Consider the following 20,795-nt stretch of genomic DNA (forward strand, 5'->3'; position numbering starts at 1 on the left):
AGCTGTAGCTGGTAATTATTCCATAAACATAAACATATGTGACTGTTTTGCTCCTTTCAGATGAATTTTGCCACCAAACGTTATAAAAAAGTTACAATGTATGCAATGAAAAAGATGTATCATTCAGTTTGGATGAGTGTGACTCGTTAAATGAACCTAATTATTTCAAAGTAACAACATATTATTTTAGGGTACCACTAGGACAATCTGCTCCCCAGTAGCCAAGCATGCATATGTGACTTGGTTTCTGTGTCCTATATTTTCCTGCCCTGAATCTTCATCTCCTACAGGGTGGGCATTAAAAGATCTGTTGCCGGGGCCACTACACTCACGGAGTATATTGCATGCATCCATGAACTAATTGATGTTGGGCTGATTCTGTGCACAGAGGCAGCCTGACCCTACGTATCTGTAGGGTGTGTGTGTGTGTGTGTGTGTGTGTGTGTGTGTGTGTGTTCAGTCCCCTAACGAGAGTCCTGCCTGTCACAGCACTCCTCATTCGGGGACTCTCTCTTTCACTAATGAGTGCTGACCGGCTTGTGCTACCTTGTCAGCCCACGTCATGTGCACGGACACGTGCACGTGCACCCACATACACACGTTTAGAGACACACACACACACACGCACACATGCTTATCACTGGGAGACCAGATGCCCTAGTCCCTCAGCCTCCAGGCAGAGAGTCTGAAATGTGTCCATGCTGCGTTTGTAGTCTACCCTGTGCGTATGGCTAAAAGAAAACCTTGTGGATGTGTTTGTGTGGATGTGTTTGTGTGGATGTGTGTGTGTGTGTGTGTGTGTAAGTCCCCCAAAAAATTATAAATAAAGAGCATAAAAAGAGTATTATATGTTCTCCCTCATAAAATGAAGTAAGCAAGGTGGGATATTTGTTGACACATTTGAGGATGCAGCAGGATCGGAAAACGCATTGCTTATCATTGTTTGTGTAACATGTGAAATGTGTGTCATTTGTGCAATTTACTGTATGGAATGTGAAATATGTGTAATTTGGGGTTGTGTCTTGTGACAGTATATGTTACTTGCAGCTACATTTGCTCAGAGTCCAAAATAAATGTCCCTAAGGGGTCCATAAATTAATCCTATTCTATCCTAAAGTAACATAACATAACATAACATAACATAATATATAACAACATAATGTAATGTAATGTATTATGTTTGTCCAAAAAATAATCATACACTAAAGCATACATCTTCAAATGTTCTATATACTGTATATAGATATATACTGTCTATATATATACTTGACATATAAACAGTATACAGTTGTATCAAATTCTTGCACAGTGTTCTATAATTGCACAGTAAGAAGGTCAGCGCCTAATGCATTCTTTCCTCCCTTGCCATTTTTCTTCATTTGGTTTTTCTTCACCTGTTCTTTTCTTCCCACTCTTTAGTCTTTTTAGTTGTTCATTCTTTGGTCTGCTGGAGAGAAGCCTGAGCGGAACAAAGCTCATGGGGCCATGCGCCGTGTTCAGTAAAATGGCATGTGTCCGCCAAGCTACGGTAAATTACCTCCAGTTGGCTTGCTAGGGTAGGTTTAACCACCACGGACTATTTCTCTGCGTGTGTGCATGTGTGTGTGTGTGTGTGTGTGTGTGATGGAGAGGGCTGGAATGAGGTTGTGTGGGTGACGGAGTGTGAGTGGGTATGGGTAGCGTGGCAAATTATCATCAGCGCAGGTAGACAGGCTGGGAGAATTTTGATTAGCGTGGCCGTGCACACACGCATGCACAAACACACACACAAACTCAGGTAGCTAATTTGGCAGCGTTGGAGCTGAAGAGATGACTAATCAGGATAGGACCTGGTGGGAGTCTGGCTTGTGGCCCATAATGAGAGACATAAGACACAAGCTCACACATGCACGAGGAAACAAGTACATGTACACACACAACTACACACACACATGCAACATGCATAGGGCAGACGACCATGAATGATTTGGAATAGAAGACCCACCCTCACAATTTGCCCGTGCTGATGAAGATTTAGATACTGATTAGCGACGAGTGCCCCCCCCCCCCCCCCCCCCGTTGGGACCAGAGGCTCAAGGAAAACATACTGTCATCTCCCAACAATATGGATGTCTTATCATGTCCGCCACAACACGTATCCCTGCTGTTGCATGCGCTGGGTGTTTGGGGAAGAGGGGAGTTTGCATACAAGCCCCCTCAGACCAGATTAAAATCACAATTAATAATGAGTCAATGTCACATGTTTGTGCTGGCAAAATCTTAACGCAACGAGACATACAGTCATGTCAGCTTGTGTCCTTCATTTTGAATATATATATATATATATATATATATATATATATATATATATATATATATATATATATATATGGCTGGTACAGCCAGATGCAGTATGGCTACTCCCACTGGCAATTTCCTAACATGTACAGTACACACACACACACACACACACACACACACACACGAGTGCGGACATGTGTGTGTGAGTAGGTGGGTGAGGGGCTGGTTCACTGTCAGAATGTGCACAATTGTCATAGTGCCCCGAAGACAAGTGGCCTGGCTGGCAATTTATTTCATACAGCACTGGTTGTAAATCCTTTGTGTGGCTTCTCAGCAAAGAGCCGCAGAGTGCTGGAGTGTAGCCTTAAAGGTATAGGTCACCCCCACATCAGCATGACATGTTTCGGCCACTGTGGTCCCAATTCAAAGTCGTCGGTGAAAAATAAATGGCAGCTTTTTAGCACTGTCTTGTCATATGGAAGGATAACAGTTGTAATCGTCTGTTGGATTAAAATTTCTCATTGTGCTTTTTAAATTGCTTAAAAAAAATGTAATCAAAGCATTTATTCTATTTGAACATGTTATGATTGGGGATAATGGACTGTGACAGAGAAGAGCAAGGTTGAATTTGGTCTTTTTCGCATGTAGCGTGAGAAAAACTCAGATCTACCCCTTTAAAATCATTTCCACATTAAAATAGTTCAAAGCTCTGGGCTCCGCACCTCATCCTCTCCCTCCATGTTAGACATTCTATGCCCGTCAGAAAATTGCGTCTGGGGAAGGCTCCGGCTTTGACCGGACCACTGCTGTTTCCGCATGGCTGCCTCTGGCTGCTCCGAGGACGCTCCCAGAAATCCGATGCACCAAAACCACCCTGAAAATCCACCACCAACGACCTCGTCTGTAAGGCACTGCCGTTTTGATTCCTCCCCACCTGGCGGCTAGACACCACGCTCTGTTCTGCTCCACTCTGCTCTGAACTTTCTAATGCTCCAGTCTAATCAACTCCACACACCCTCCCTCCCTCCTGAGACAAGACGGGCTGAGGCAGGGACGTGCGAGGGAGAATGAAGGGAGGAGGAGGAGAGGTGGAGGTAGAGGGGGAGGGGAGAGGTGGGGAGAGGACAGAAGAGGAGAGGAGAGCGGATGAAGGATATAAGGCGGGAGAGGAAAGATGAAGAAGGAGATACATGGATGAGGTCAGGACGGAAAAGGGCTAAAGATGATAGAGATGGAAGACGGGATAAAGGAGCAGTTAGAGAGGGATGGAGACAGGAAGGATGGAGGGAGGCAGCGGGGAGAGGGAGGGAGTGCCAAAAGCGATCGGAGTGAGTCGAAGAGATTGTTAAGGCAAGTTAATAACCTGAGGCATTTATCTTGTTCTTCCCTGTCAATCGGTACCCTTTAGGACAAAGGTTCATAAAACAAAACCCGAAGACACGAGATAGTGGTATGAAAAGATTAACTGTCAAACGGAACAGGAGAAATATGCAGACCTATATTAAAGATGCAATATGTGAGATGATGTTGATTGTTGACTCTCATTTCAAGGTTGTAAAATACAGAAGCTCTAGGTTGGTGAACCATCTGTGTTCGACGATCTGGGAATGAGACTCAACGATCGCATCTCCTTCTCTTATCTCTTCTCTTATTTGCAGCTTTACATTAAACTAGTATGAGCTAAGACCTGAATCTGACCTTTTGACATCTGTTTCACTATATTCACATAACTTAGAAATGTTCAATTTAAAAATCAAAACACTACGTGAAATTATAGTTCAAACCAATCTGCAGTAACTGTGTTGTGGCTAACTCAGACTAGCAAACGCCCAGTCATAGCTAGCCATAGCCAAATCTAATTTACAGACTTTAAGTTTCATTAAATGAATTTTGATGCGCCATTATTTTAATACCTGGGTTTTTTATGACACATAAATAAGGCAGTAGTCTAGCTAAATCTTTAAAATAAACAACAGATAAACTATACATCATCAAACCATAGAAATGTTGGGGACTGACCCGACCCACAAACCCAAAGCATCGATATTTGACGACCTGACAATAAGACTTGAAAGCCAGCTATCTCTTTAAGAATAGCTAAATGACCCTTTAAATTAAAATGGAACTCAAAAACAGGGGAAAGTATATTTCCATAGGAAGACAAAGCGTAAGAAATAGCTAGCCCATTGTCAGCAGCTTCTTAGCTAGCTAGTCTAAGACCTGAATCTGACTTTTTGACATCCATCATCACACCACAGAAATGTTAAATTTAGAATAAAACATTTTGTAAATTTAAAGTTAAAACCAATCTACTGTGTGATTGCACAACTCTAGCTAGGCTTAGCATAAGCTAATTCAGAGGCCTTCTCCGACCTGATTTTGTATCATCACTAAAGGTACAGAAGGGGATTCTGGGGAAAGACAGTTTATTGTTGAGGGTCAATCAGAGGTCGTCAAACACTGATGCTTTGGGTTAGAATTTTGGGACAAATACTGACACAAAGCATTGGCATTTGAGGCCTTGGGAATGGGACTCTATACTATATTTCCTATCTTTATACACATCTTTTGATAATCCGTTATTTTAATTACTGGGTTACCACATAAATAAGGTGGTAGTGTTGCTAAATCAAAAAAAAAACAAACAAAAAAACACGGAGGGAACACCTGATAAACTACTACTCCTTAACACTAACTAGCCTCACTTGCCTGTAGATTACCTGAATATAGAGTAGCCTATACCTTTTTTTAATATCATCTTATCTTCTATTTTTTTTCTCTCCGCTTGTGTGCACTTTGGCTGAGTAGCACTTCACACTACTTCAGCCTTACAGCGTCTGTAGTTACCGCGGCCTGCCTTTGTAAGGCACTATCGTATAGCAGCATACAGCAGATTTCATTGTTGCAAATTACTCATCGCTCCTGTTCGTGTGTGGTCAGCCTTACTCATCTCGAACCAAGTTGATTCACACAACAAATCTCGCCCTGATGACAAAGCAAGAATAAATCAATGAATGCACACAACAAACATGCCACAGGAAAATACGTCCGCGAGCACACAGTCATGCATAATGCACACACACACGTGAAGTCTTTCAAACCCTGCGTGGCGGTGCAGCTGAGTAACCCAAAAGGGGGACGTTAATGGTTTACAAAACCGCCTCTGATACAATCAATTATGTCAGCTCGGGATGCAGTGATGTTGATTCCGCTGCCACCGCTGCTGTTTTTCCTCCCTTTGATTCATCTGTCTTCTCCTTCATGCCACCCCCACCACCCCCCATCGCCATCTCCCTCTCTCCCTCTCCGTCACTGTGCTCTGAAACTAGTACTGTCACAATGGATCCGTCAGAGCCGTGCCGTAAAGCCAGAGGCAGGGAGAGGCAAAAGTTTGTGTGTGCGTGATTGTGTTTGTGAGAGATGCGAAGAGAGGGAGAGGGAGAGAGAGAGAGAGAGGGGGAGAGAGGGAGAGAAAGTTGTCCTGTACAGTACAGAGAACAGCCACCTCAGCAGTGAATGATGCTGCATCAAAGAGGAGGCAGACAAACAGGCAGGATCCGACACTCGTGGCCTAGATTTAAACCCGCATGAAAGGGCCGGGTTTTGGTTAGCAGGAGAATACACTCCAGTGTTCAAATGTAGCCTCGCTCTTGTTCTCCAGCTTTTTTTCTTTCCTCTCCCATTTATCTTTATTTTTTATCCAGTTCCGCTTCTCTTCCTCCACTTATTTTCATCCCCTATTGTTATATCCTCCCTCCTGCCTTGTTTACCTAACTGCTTTTAACTGTTCTCCCCTCTCGCTGCCTTTTTTTTTTTTTCATTTCGTCTTTTATCTCGCGCCGCCTCCTGCTCTGTCCCCTCTATCATCTGCCCTGTCAATCCGGCTCCCTTCGCTGCTCTGTGGAGAAGATTAAAAATGTTCACTGTCTTCAGGTTCCTCTACGCCCATTGTTCTCCATTTCAAAATAACCTCGCATAAGAGGCATCTGAGGATGCTCAGGACCCTAAAGTAATGAGATTCCCACTTAGGCGGCGTGTTTTTTTGTTTTTTTACCACCTTCTTTCCAAAAAGCTGAGGAGAGATCCCAATGTGATCCCCAGACACACAAACTTTCAAAGATTTGTCCAGAATCAGCAGATTAAAAAGTCACCGATTCAGTTAGAAAGAAAAGAGAAAGCGATTTCTGCATAAGACATTAAGGAGCAAACCTTAGCCTCTTACATTACAGAGCAGATATGAACTGTGTATATCAGAGCCTTGAAATATTTATTCGAAAAGGCCTTTCTGGGGCGCTTACTGGGCTCTGTTCATAATTTAATAATGCATAAGCACCAACACTGGTATATAAATATAAAAGGAGGCACTTAACACTGGATTGTCTAACTGCTGAGAAAATGGCAATGGAAATACAGGAGATGTAGCAAAGTGGAGAGAGCATTCATTTGCAGACTGTCACTTTGACTCCTGTGTAAGAAAACACGCTGCATGTGGAGACAAAAAAAAAAAAGAAAAAGAAATGTATTTCACATATATAGCGGAGCACCATTAACACTACAATCTCTTTGAGTCACTTTGCTGCTTTCCGCTCTGCCTCGGAGCGATGATGTGTGTAAAACGTCTCATGACAGATGTCCACGGCGATATGAGAGTATTTGTCAGTAAACACTTTTGTTAGATATTACATTTTCGCTTCTCTGTGGAAAACAAAAAAAAACGAGAAATCCAAACCGAAGAAGACGTTTTCCCCTTCAAAGTTTACTGGGATTGGAGAGGTGCAGCGGTGGTGCCTCCGTGCAAGAAATATACTTGGAACATTAACGCGTAAAAAATGAAGACTTATTACTGGTCCCTTCTGGGCCGAGGGCTGAGATTTGGTTTTCAGCTTGTAAGGGCAAAAAAAGAAAAAAGGTTAGGAATACCATCAGATTTCAGTTCAAACCCTTATCAGTCTCACAGAGAGAGCCATAAATATCATTACCTGTGTTATCAAACACATGTACAGACCTGTTCTGGAGTCATTCGCCCCCCCCCCCCCACATCCATCTATCTGTCTTTATAATGATATTCAATGATGTTTGAAATGCACGCTGGTAAAGAGCCACTGTTCCGTGATTGCGAGGCAACGCAGTTATTTTCTGCGCTGGGCACAGACCACAACTGTTGCATTTTTGATAAGCTGTATCCATCATTTTTTTTTTTTTTCCGAAATGGCATAAAACCGGTCACACAATGAGCTCCAGCAGGATGTATGGGCGGTGATTTTGAAGCAATCAATGGAGACAGCAAAGGTAAACACAGTGCTAAATGTCAGCCATGGTGATTGCGCTGCCACAATATCATCTCGGGGCGGCAGACCCAAATAACCAAAATCAATAATCTAATCATTTCATATTCAAATCACGCAGTGTGGAGGCCTGGATCTTATTGCAGTTTCATATCCCTGGTGTGCTGATGTATTCCAATCACCGCCAGCAGAGTGGGCGGATGCATTGAAAATACAGTAATTCAAAAGAACGGTCGGTGGACCACAACTGTTACTGCGTATCTCCATTCTGTAATAGATTTTTGAAGGTTTATCGTTTCCCGTATCTGATGCCGACATGCATGTAAAATGCCATATTTCATACGCAGAAAATGTTGCTTTATATAATACTATTGCAATAATACCTAAACAGGCTTTCAATACTGTTACATGCATATACATTCGACTTCATCCAGACTGTTTTATGTCACAGTAAGAAATGGTAAGAGAATAGTGTATTTTTCTCTAAAGTTACAAAGTCCAAACAAAAGAAAACTAGTCTCATCAATGCTTAATTGAGCCAGTGTGATATATTTGATGAAATATTCATCTTAAGCTGCTCAGATCTCACATTCAGGTTGTAGCTAGAAGTCTTGAACATTGATTCCCTGTCAAATTTGTAATTCTGGATGGATTCAAGTTCCATGAAGCACAAGTGGAATGTGAGGGGTCCCATTTCGATGCAGGTCGGTTCTGCACACTCCTGTACAAACTGCAAAACTCTTATTTAAAAAGTCTCATTGTGCTGTACGCACTGTTTTTTTTATTGTTTCAATTAGACTCCTACACACAAATGAGCAAATCTCTTATTTAATGACAGTGTCAGCGTTGTTTTTATTGTTATCATTGTTTCTACTTTTGTTTTCATTACTGCTCCGACGCCTAAAAAAAATATTTTATCTTTTTATATTTCTTTTAATAGTTCTATATTTATTGTTCTAAGCGCCGTCGGGATTTCAGATTTTAACTACACGTTTAGCGCGGCCAAACAAATTCACAGTAACTATGGAAATTTGAAACAGAAAGAAATGCAGGAAAAACAATCTATTCTAACTCTGCTTACTGTGTGTTTTGTCTCATTTTTTGGCAAATAAGTAAGCCTCAAAATACAAGTGTAGGGAGTCGGAGAGAGTCCGAAACAATATTTTTCAAAAAAGAATTTGCACTCCAAAGTGAAAAAGGCAACCACATGAACTCATGAACAAAAGATTGACAAGGGACAAGCATCTTTGTGGGTCGTCGCCATGATATCATCATATGCGTATCATTAAAGCAATATCAATATTTAAACTCTTTACACACATATCATGTATATCATAAATATCCTGACACCCTTGATTGTTAGGCACCAGCACCAGCAAAGCAAATTCCTAGTGTGTGAAAATGTGCTCGGCAATTAACGTGTTGCTGATTCTCTACTTTCAGTATCCGAGAATGCACACGGAGAGCACATAGCCAGAATTAAACCGGAAACCCAGAATGGATATGATGCTAATCCAGTGGTATATTTCTTGAATTAAAAGAGAAAAGCTAAACCCAACAACCTCCCATAGGTTGGTTCAGCAACACATTTTCCAGCACAATTAGATTGTAACCTCTGAACTATTCCCTTCAACTGCAGTTTGCATTATGCAACAGAATGAAATAGGATGTATTTAGGTTTTGACATCAGTGTTTTTTTTTCTTTTTCATTTCATTTTCTCATACTTCCAGATATATTAAACAGTGATTTGAATTTCAAGTGCCAGAAAGAGTGGAGTTACCACAGGCTTGTAATACTTCACTAACTAGTGTTTTTGCTGGAATCTATGCCGAAGCGCCTAAATAGAACAACAAATCTCTACAGTATGCGATAGGGGTAATTGAACTGGTAAACAGACACATGGAGGGAAAACATCTGCGAGTGCATCTGCTCATCACCGCGCCAAGCCCGTTGGAAATCTGCATTCACAATATACTGCGCTCCGCTTTACACAATTAGCACCGACTCGCAGCGGGGAGGAGAGAGTGATAGTAACTGCCATAACTTGTTTTGTTTCGCACAGGCTCTTCGCACAAATAAGATGCCCTATCCTTCCAGGAATACAGTGGCCCTAAATAGCTGCTTTCTTCCAAGTTGTTGACAAAGAGCATCTCTGTGGGCTATTCCCTGTTGCCGAATGTGTGTGTGTTTGCGTTTGTGTGTGTGTTGTGGAGGGTGTGTGGGGGATTGTGCCATGGCACTCAGGTGGCAATGTATTTGTGTTTGTAGGCGGTGTACGTGTGAGTCTTTGTTCGCTCGTTTACGTCACCGTATATGTGTGTTTGTTTAGGAGTGAGTGTAGGTGTGGGTGTGTTTGTGTGTGTGTATGTGTGTGTGTGTGTGTGTGTGTGTGTCTTTGCTCCTCTGCCACCCTGTCTTGATCCTGTGCAAGGAAAGAATGAATGCATAAGGGACACGCCGGTATCTTTAGCACAGTCAACAGGATACTCAGCCACCGGGGCAGCAGCAGCAGCAGCAGCAGACGCAGTGAAAAATTCTCGTATCAATAATAAACTGCGAATCTAAGATCAAGTAAATTCATCCTGACTGTCGCTGATGCAGAACACCAAATTAGGGAACGAAATCGTTAGCACTCAAAGCTGGAATAATAACCGAAAATGCCACACGTTTGTAAGCCATCAAGCCATAAGCCTCATTTAGCGTGGCTCATTGACTGAGAAAGAACACATTCATGTTTGCATGAATGGCTGAGGGGGAGTAGCGGAGAGAGGAAGGGAAGGCCGCGCCACGTTCACACATTAACACAGTCACACCTGGGAGCTGCGCGCCGCCGTCACGCAGTCTCGCACTATTGGCCACTGAGCTGCTCCACTGGAACAGCTAAAGGTTAAGTGCCCAGAGGTCACAGCCCTGATGGTAGTTGTTGAGGGATTTAAACTGCCAGGAATTTTCACAGCTACTGTACTACTCAGATTTTAAACTGTGACCTTTAAGTCACAAGCTCATTTCCTCTGAGCCTCCTCTGTTACTGCGGGTCAATACATGACTGGTGTGGCAAAATGTCGAGATGGTGTACCGAGACAGTCAAGAGGGCTTCTTCTTCTGTTTATGAGCAGCAGATTTGTAGATAGACAGACAGTTGGAGAGATCAGTTCACAATCGTATAGGACGAAACAAACATCACGTCCTCTTTGGCCATTTGCCATCTTGTCCTCAGTGATTATCTACTCATCTTAACAGTTTCTCATTAACTTGGCTGAATTGAATCAACTAACCTCTTTCACCTCTGGTAGAAATCCATGTTGCAATATTGAATAAACATGCCTTCTGTTATTACGCAAATATAAAAAAATTAGGCAAATGTATGCAAAAATGCGCAAATAATCAAACCGTCGTTGTTGATGTTTATGTTTGTCTTAATTAGAGCTGGTTCGGAATCATTAACCTTGAAAAAAGCAATTTGTTGAACGACAACACAAATATTATCACACTAACACTGTTGCTAGTTTATGAGGTACGCCTAGCTATAACTATTCCACAGCAGTCCCACAAGGAATCTTCCCTTCACAAAGGTTATAATGTTCAGGTTTTGTTGAAACAGTTTTAGAATTTGGTCATTTTGCTGACTGGTTTTTCTAATATTTTGTCTACCCCATTTACAGCAGTGATATGTAGTTTTGCTTAATTATATCAATTATTGGATGGACTGATAGATGGATGGATAGACACTGGAGACAGTAGTTGATCAACTCTATTCTCATTCCTCATTTTCCTCCTCCATTACAGTATCTGTCGGGTCTAGTGTTTCAGAGACATCTGCTTCATGCCCGGCCCTGGGTGTGTTTGTGTGTGTGTGTGAGGGTTTGTGCGTGTCTGTTTGTGTGCATCCGTGCATGTGTGCACACAAGGGAAGAGACGGCTGAGTCTAATTGCACAGGCCCATCTGCTGATTGTGGAAAACAGGCTTGCATCTTGCAGACACAAACAGCGCAGACGAAAAATACACAAGCACCGACAAACACACACCGACAGGCCAACACACGCACACACACAGACACACGCCACAAGTGCCTGCCTCAAAACCTTCAACTTGGACCTCGGACAATCTGCACCCTTTCTCTGGCAGCTGTGTGGACGGCATTGACTGGCATGGTTTACAATATGGACTCTATTGTTTTAGGACAAAGGCCTCCCCACTCAAGGCAAAGGTCACATTATAAGACAATACACCTGTGTTCATGGGGGGTGGCAACAGGGGGGCGAAGGAGGGTGTTTGCGTGTGTGTGTGTGTGTGTGTGTGTGTGTGAGACATCAGGTACAATTTCTAAAATTTGAGTTGCCACAGCTGGAATTTTTAATCAATTATTTTTTTGTTTGCGCATGTCATCCAATGTTTACTCTCATTGCTGTCATGTGTCAAACACCTAGCTTCTCTCTCCACAGCACAGTGCATATCTCATTTCAAACGTGTGCATGTCATATCAAAGCTATCAGAACTGTCTGTAGATTCTACATTTTAGCTTTTCATTTTAGACCTGTTAATTTTTGGTCACATTAATTTTACTATTTCTATTCTTATTTTTACATGTTATATTTGTGGAGCAAATGCCAAGACACATTTTTGAATGCTTGACGAATAAAAGTGATTCTAATTCTGAGCCTGATTTATCCAGGACTTTACACATCACTTTACGGGGCAGAGGCGGTGCCCCCACATTCGGGAAAAAAAAAAAATGTGCCATGCGAATGTGCTACACTAAAAAAAAAAAAAAAAAAATGATAAAGTGCCCTCTAGGGCTCCCTTCCAGTTGAGAAAATGTGGTCACCATATATGTGTCACGACTTTCTGCACAATGGTGCCCTGCTGCAAACAGCTGGTGCTCTTTTTATGTTGTTTTGCCTCTGCCCCTCAAAGCAGTCCACCACTGTATAAACGCTTTTGTGGCTCCAGATGGAAGCTGCATTTCATCTGGTAACCTGCCTCCGGTGATGTCACTTAGTCGCTATGTTGCACTGTGGGTGACGTAGGCGCCAGGTATTGAAATGGAATATGAATGTAAAACCTACTTAAAGTTGTAAAATTGGTTGTGTTACCATTTAATCAAAGAAACTGAAAAGTAAACATTTATTCGCCACATGTACACAATGTTTTTACAAGTAGATTCATTCTTCTTACTCAGTTTCACACCTAGATTCCAGTAACATTTGGTATGAATAGCCAGATGAGCATTTGTCTTCTTATCTGCCCATGCGTATGTGCACTGTACTGCCGTGTGACTCACTTTACATGTAATTGTTGTTTAACCAATGAAACTGAGCTGGATTGTATTTCAATCTGCGCTCTCATTAGCCGCGTGGTAAATGAGGGTTGTGTGTTTGTGCAAGCGGAGCGGGAAACACCTGTTTTCGCGCAGAGAAAAGGCACATCCCCCACACGAAGAATGATATATCCCTTTTCCTGTTGTTCATTCTTGTCCCCTCATTGTTTCAGCGAAATAAAGACAAAACGCAAGCCTTGATATCACAGAATTAGATTTCAAAGCAAGCATTCAGAGTCATACGAGAGTCGGGGAAGGAAAGCATGCGGAGTGAGGGAAGTGTACAGGAAGTGTATTAAAAATAATGGAGACAATCGCATGCACACACACCACAGGCAGAGGCGCGGTGAAGGTTATGTTTTTCGATAACTTTAAAAACTAAGAAGATGGAGATGTAATAAGGGTAAACCAATGTTTTCGCTTCGGGCTGAAAGAACCCATTAACCACTCTGACACAATCTCTGTTGTTAAACTTGTTTGAAAAGAATAAAACTCAGGTCTTAATACAATTCAAATCTTTGGATCTTCGAAAAAAAAAATGTTATTTACTTTGAAGGGACTTCTCTTTCATGTCTCCAGTGTTTTAATCGAGTGGTAGGACACTTGAGTTAAACGACCTTGGCCACTGAATAGATAAAACTTAACTAACGAAAGAGCGAACTGCCAAACCACACAGAAGGAGAAGGAGAGAGAGGGAGAGAGAGAGGGCCCCCTCGTTCACATTAATCTAAGCCAATTCAATCAATTAAAAACAGCATCCCACATGAAAACATGGCCTCGGGGGTTTTTAATACAGCAAAGATGCAACATATTTCTCCTCTCAGTGAAAAAAAAAAAAACGGATGTCAACCGGGGATAGTCTGACTAGCTGTCAATACCCAAGAACTGCACCCACCACTACTGTCAATAAATTGAATGTGCAATTCATCAGCCCGACTCTAGGAGACAGTATTTCTAATTAAAAAGGAGCTCGTAAATTCGATGTTTTACAGGCCCGGCACAGCTTGTAAATACACTGTAAATAAGTTGTAGTGAGTGGCTTCATGGGCAGATGAAGGTCTGTGTTTGTGGTTTAACTCCTGTTGATGCCTTCACGGAACCGCAGGCTGATCATAATTAATTTGACGTTCGTTTCATTTTTGTGCTCTGTTTTATTCTCTCCAAGGCTGACGGCGCCACCTATTCTATCCCACCCTATTCCATTCTATTCTGTTTCTGCTCTGCTTTGCTGCTCGCATGCTGCTCTGTATTCTGTTTGAAGCTCGGTGGGTCACATCTGATTGGATTAGCAGTTTGAGAGGACGCATTTGTTGGGCCAATTAGAGCACTTCCAGGCACAGATGGAACCCTGAGATCTCCGAGGAGAACACTGGGTCATATTTGGGTTCTAAAAAAGCATAATGTGTACTGTAGAGTCGGCAAAAACAACACACCAGGTGTGTGTGTATATTTGCTTGACCATCCCCCCAGGCCTAAAAAAAAACAAACACCCCAGCTGTAAATAAGAAACCACTTTGAGTCAACATCCCTGATTAAATTTGTTTAAAATTACCAAGGGGTAGTATACTGGGCATTTCAACTTGCCCGCACATGTACAGGCACATATGTTCTTACCTGTTATAGTGTATTTTGCTTTGTCAGAGTGAAATGAAACCCCAGATGAATCACATCTCAAAGGCAGCTGGACGTCCTAGTCCTAAAGAGACAGGAAGGCAAAGAGAGAGAGAGAGAGAGAGAGAGAGACGGGTGGGGGTTATTCAAGCTTACTGAGCTGAAGTCCCTGTCATTTTTCACAATAGAGACAGATAGCCATAATATGTAGTGAATGTAGGGTGCTATGTGAATAATGGGCCCCTCCAGATTGTGTGAATAGCCCATAACATACTCAAACACAAGAACCAGACAGTTCACAAGCCATTATCGCTCGAGATTGCTTGTTTAGTGTTGGTGTGTCCATGTGCGCTCGTACACATGCACACATGTGTGTGTGTGTGTGTGTGTGTGTGTGTGTGTCTGTGCTCTGCCTCATAATGACCTCTAAAAGGCAGAATGAGTAGGATTTGTCGGTTGCGGGGTTGTGAACAGGAAATTCAAAGTCAGCCCCTCTTCAGCACCAGAGGCAGCCACATCTGGTATATGGTCACCATGTTTTTTATGATAGACTCTAAAAAACATGGGTGTAGTCTCTAGGATATCACACACAGGTTTCCAAAGAGCCATTGTGAAGCTCAGAGTGATGGCTACGGCTTTCGCCATCTGCATAGAACATGCACTGATTTGAGGCAGGCAGAGTGAAGCCTGGTTGCTGACAGCTACCTGGTCAGTTAATGTTTCTGGAAATGACAGTAACGTCCAAGGTTGACATGTGCACCAAATGTGGCGTAACATTCACACTATATGATTTTTAGCCACCTGTTACAAGGCAATAAGGCCGCCAAACAGCCAACCGGAGCTCGAGTCATACCACTGGATAATTTTGAGGACACCTGGAGACATTTCCAGCCGTCTTTAGTGGCACCAAAAATGACTATTTTTCACAGGAAGTTGGGCCATCCATGAGCATGGGCTACCAAAACAGGTATTTCAAGCCAAACCATGATGCTTTCCTAACCCAAACAGAGTATATGCACAGTGCTGTGTTTAAAGAAAAATAGGAAATTCAACCTAAACAAACAAGAGAGTTGCAGCATGAAGAAAGTTCCAGTTTTGCAGCGGTGCAGAAATGTACTTGGCTAAGATTTATTCTGGCATTGCGTTGCGTTTTCAGCCCCCTACGTTGCCTCTTGGTTAGTACTGCTATCCCAGTGACATTGGCCAGCGGGGTAAACATCCACTGCCCAAAGGTTGACACCCAAAAACCTCCCAATCAAGAAGATACCCACTAGAAAACACACAGTTCTAGTGGGTCATAAGTGATGATTGAGAGGGAATATCATTGTATGAGTGCATAGATTGTTTTTGTTGTTTTTTTTTAATCCTACCCATCCTGCCTTTAAGTGTTAGGGTATCAAAGTCCATAATGGTCCATTTCAGTGCTCGCTGGCACTTTACAGCTAAAAAGCACTCTCTCACGCCACGATAACTGGTTTATATGGGTGGCTTTTCACTGACAAATGCCAGAGACACTTTTCAGAGACGGGGAACTGTGAGCTTTGTTACTAGAATGCAGAGTGGCAGTTATTCACAGTTAGAATCTCTCTTATGTTGTTCTCCACCTGGGCCTTGTCTCCACTTTTTACCTCCCTCTGCACCTTCCACTGTTTTCTATCACTGTGTGCTTTTTTTCTTTCACCTCCCCATATTCCTCCCCATCCTTCTCCTCTTGAGGGTAAACTCTGCAGCCTCATCTCACCAGGGTCAGTCTAAATGTGAGTGTGTGTATTGTGACTGACATTGTGCATGGGTTTTGTGTGTGTGTGTGTGTGTGTGTGTGTGTGTGTGTGTGTGTGTGTGTGTGTGTGTGTGTGTGTGTGTGTGTGTGTGTGTGCGCACCTTTTGGCATGCACACTGTAGTTCTGTGTGTGTGTGTGTTTTTGCGGTTACTGGGAGGGCTGATGGGGCCAAGGAAATAGCTTATATGTGTTTGGCCTTGAATTTCCTGTTACAGAGTATTTGACTGTGTGCAAGATTTTTCACAGGTGCACAAAAAACAGGTACAGCAACGTACTGTTATACACATACACAAACACACATACACACACACACACACACCAACACAGAGTGCTGGAGCCTCGACCTCTGTGGAGATCTCAGGCAGAGCTGTGCAGCAATATGGTATATTAGCCAGTGTGGGAGGCCAGGAGCAATATCTCTACAGCTGGGGGGTGATATTTCAACCAAAGATGGATTCTGTGTGTTTGTGTACATGCATGTGCTGCATGTTTTCATGTGAATGCATGTGAATCAGTGTATACCCCTTTTTCTATATGCGTATGCATGCACTACATTGCGGGAGAATTGAAAGAAGCAACAGAGCATTGGTGGGAGAAAGAAGTTAGGCCCTGCGCTCCCCCACCATTACAGCACCTCCGTTCGTGTCTCGCTCGCTTCTCTCAGAACGCGGTATACATTATTCACACCGAGCTGGCCAACAATGGACGGATCAATGAATGAGGAATGGAAGAGGAGAGGTGGAAAAGAAACAGGCATAGCTGCATGGGCGAACCAGTGGAGGAACAAGTTCGCAGTGGGAGCAGAACTGAGCGGGGAATGAGATTTTTCATTAGGACTCATTTGTGTGAACAAGTGGAAAAAGGGGGAACAAGGAGATTAAAGATGCAGCCATTGCAAAAGTCTGTGCATACATCCGCAGTGCACCGTCGCCTTTCTCCATCTCTGGTGAGGAATTCTTCATTAAATTCAAATTTTGCTCTCTTGTCTGCTGTTAACAGTTTTCCAGGGAACGACCTGGAAAGTTGCAAATGAATGAAACAAATTTTACATGGATATATGATATTATATATTTTTTGTTATTTACCCACAAGCCCAGTATCATGAAGAACTATTTCACACTGGATAATTCCATACTTCATAATGCAGGAAGTAGCGTGCCCTTTAGTGAGGATATTAAGGTTGGGCCGGTGATGGGAATGTAGCGCATCAATCTTTAATGCGGGAGCCATAGCTTGTGTCTTGCCACATTCTTGCAATTTGCAATTTTTAGCTGTTTTCCTTAACTCTAACACAATCTTTTCATCAATTTAACCAAGTATAACAATAAATTAACTAAGCCTAACAATACCGTAGTGAGGGTTGGGTCGGACTGCTTCCAAATGCAGTGTTTATTAGATTGGCAATTAGTAATGTAACTGGTACAATGAATTAGAATAATGTCATTTGCTGCACAAAGAAAACAAGAACATAATCACATCATAGCACTTTTGGATCAAACAAATCAAACATTAGAAATATTGCTCTTTGTAATAAAAACAATGTTCACAGCCATGACATTTTGAGTTCCAGAAATATTCTCTTTAAACATTTCAAAACATGCTTTCAAGGCAAAGTTTCTGTTGCCACTGCCTCATCAAAGGTCACGAGCGAGACTTTTCTCTTGTAAACTCAGCAGAACACTCACTCAGAATATTTCTCTGCCATTTTAAATCAAAATATAAATGAAGAAAAATACTCTATCATCATTGGCTGCGGCTGTTTGAAACTGCCATCTTGACTGAATGCTGTTCTTTTTTCTCCTGCCATGTCAGACAAAGTGGAGCGCCAGTCTTGAAAAACTGTATGTCAGACACGCTTTTTAAGAGTTAACAGACCATTTCCATATGCAAATGTAATATATGTAGGCAACATACACGGATTTCCTTTATATGAAACATATGTAGATATATGTGCAAACCTAAATTTAGATCTACTAGGAATTTTAACCATTTCATGTAATCAAAAATGTATCTCATGTAAACTTTGACAGTGTAACAATAATATAATTCAAAATAATTAAATTATAATAATTGTTTCCAAGTGTTATCAGGGCTGATTATTGTTACTTATTTTTGTAATCTGATGACAAAATTCTGTAAATCGGATAGCACCCTGACTGTAGTTGCCATGCACAGATATTGTTGCAAGGAAACACTGGCGCTGATTGTGATCCAGGGTTCCACAGAATAGTATCAATCTTCTCGTCCTCTTGTGATGGAATTGAAAGAGGCTGATCTGAGGTGCGGAAACAGCCACAGCTCTTTCTTTTTTAAGTGTAGTTTTAGCTGTTGCTGGTGTTTGCCATTTTGATAACTATGTCAACATTTGAAATAATACAGGTAGCTCCACTTACAAAGAATCACGTGTCAATTGCACAATTTTCCCTACTATACTAACCATAGTATCTGACTACCATTTCTGTGAGCAAGGTTAAGACTGAACTGCGACTGAGTTCATAAGAGGCGACAAGCAAGATTTTGATCAAATGAAGGTGAGAGGGCTCCTCTGAGAGCACTAGACAGAGAAGCAAAGACGACGACAGCAGTAGAGAGATTATAATGAGAAAATGGTAAGCGCTTACTGCTTTGTAAAGAGTTAGGAAGGGGCACTGGTCAAGTGGGTATTTGATGGCGGGTGACTTAGCCTAACTGAACAATGGATGGACATGATGACGAGAAAGGAAAAGGTTTTTTTCTCAAGTCTCAGGGCACAGTATCTTCCTGAAAACACCAAAAAAAAAGTGGAATAGATTCCAAATGATAGATGCTGACCATTTTCTCACGGTAAAACAATGGTGTTTTCTATTATGAGAGGCAGTGGTTGTATTGATGTCCCAAGTCACCCCCATTACTCATGAGCCTGCTGTATGTAATTAGGATGACTCTACAGTATGCTTTCATGGTGGTTTTTCGTGTATTACCCTTTTTAATTATGCTTCAAACAACAGATTGCGCCATAAGAAGCGAGGAATGGTGTTGATGTGCGTTGGTGGAGATTTATGGCGCTTCCAAATGAAGCAACGTGATAGCCCTCCTTTAAAGGGTTAGAGTCCCCTATATGTCCATGGTAAAACCACAAATCTCCCCCTGGGCATGGACAGATTCGATATAAGCATGAAGAATATGGAGCAATAGTGTATATGGTCTGCCCAGGCGTAAAATTAAAGAGTCTTGTCTGTGTGCCCCATATAAATCTTCGAAAGAGAGAGAGGAAGGGAGGATAAAGAGAGACGAAGTGGATGGGTGTGCGCACTGAAACAAAAAAAAAACTGGTTGTATTGTCCGGCGATTGTGAATCAGCGAACTGTAATGAACTGCACTCAACCCTGGACAGTGAGATGTTTCAACACATGGGCGCACAAACAGCCACACGAAGAAGATGCATGCCGACATGTATCATTCTCACCACAACAACAGCCTATAGCACGCCTGACATGCATGGGTTTTGCACAAAGAATGGTTTTAAAATACCAAATATCATTCATCAAAGACTTTCACGCCCTCACTCTACGATAAAGCCCCTCAATCCAATCCCCTCTCACTCTCATCAGGGTACATGTGATGGGTACTGTATCATTTATCAAACATATACCATCTGAGCGAGAGCCAATAAGGGGGTTCAGAACGCACGTAAGCACACTGCAGGAGACGCAGGCGTACAATTTCTTACATGGTTAGAAAACAGACACATGGTCCATGTAAGTTATTGCTGCAGGCCCACAGGCCAGAGTGGTGCTCATCTGTCTTGCCGTGACACTATCAGGCTCCATTGCAGAACACAGAGGTGGTAAAATGGTTTTATTGCAAAATGTGAGAGATACGTTGTGTGCAAATTGACGGGTGCTGATACATGCCAAAGGGGGCATGGCGTCTTTATTTCAAATGAGTTGTATCGTCCTCGCGACAAAAAAAACCAGAGCTTCGCGTTGACAACATGCTAATGGTTAGCTAGCCAATTCTAGCCCCGGCATTATTCACCAGCCAGTCAAAGGGGATTTAACCTGAGGCAGAGTTAGGTGCTATATTTACACTCGAGACAGGAATAGTCAGCTCAATAACACGAGGAGAAAACACACAAAAAAAAGCGCCAACGATGTAAACATACATTATCAAGCCATTGATCACTACTACATCGGCTTATATCTTTGTTCCACCAAGCATGACCATCTAGTCATCCACGCCCTCCTTCAGCCTATCACACTGCACCATCAACTAAACTCCAGATCAATACTCCCTGGCACATATTCTCACTCTCAAAGACTTGGAATGAAAACGCCATTCGATATCAATCAAGATCACAGCTGTGCCACTGAACAGGCACAATAAACGACAATATTATTTTTCTGTAATTTGCCATCAAATGACCAGTCGCATCGAGGCACTCCACATTAGATCTTTCAGCCTGGTTTATGCTGAAAGGAACCAGATGAACAGGGAGTGGAAGATGTATGTAATGCAGTTAAAGTAAAAGCCCAGTAAG

General features: G+C 42.3%; 1 protein-coding gene across 7 annotated transcripts in view; it reads right to left on the bottom strand.

Moving 5' to 3' along the window:
- The window catches only part of adgrl3.1 (adhesion G protein-coupled receptor L3.1), a 132,043-nt gene that overhangs the window by 102,303 nt on the left and 8,945 nt on the right, over positions 1–20,795 (bottom strand). For all 7 annotated transcript variants that reach the window (XM_030412152.1, XM_030412185.1, XM_030412176.1 and 4 more), the window contains exon 2: positions 14,499–14,580. The gene's annotated coding sequence lies outside the window, so the exon portion shown is untranslated. The remainder of the gene's footprint in view (positions 1–14,498; positions 14,581–20,795) is intronic.

This window comes from Sparus aurata, chromosome 1 (assembly GCF_900880675.1).
Source record: "Sparus aurata chromosome 1, fSpaAur1.1, whole genome shotgun sequence".
Taxonomy (NCBI): domain Eukaryota; kingdom Metazoa; phylum Chordata; class Actinopteri; order Spariformes; family Sparidae; genus Sparus; species Sparus aurata.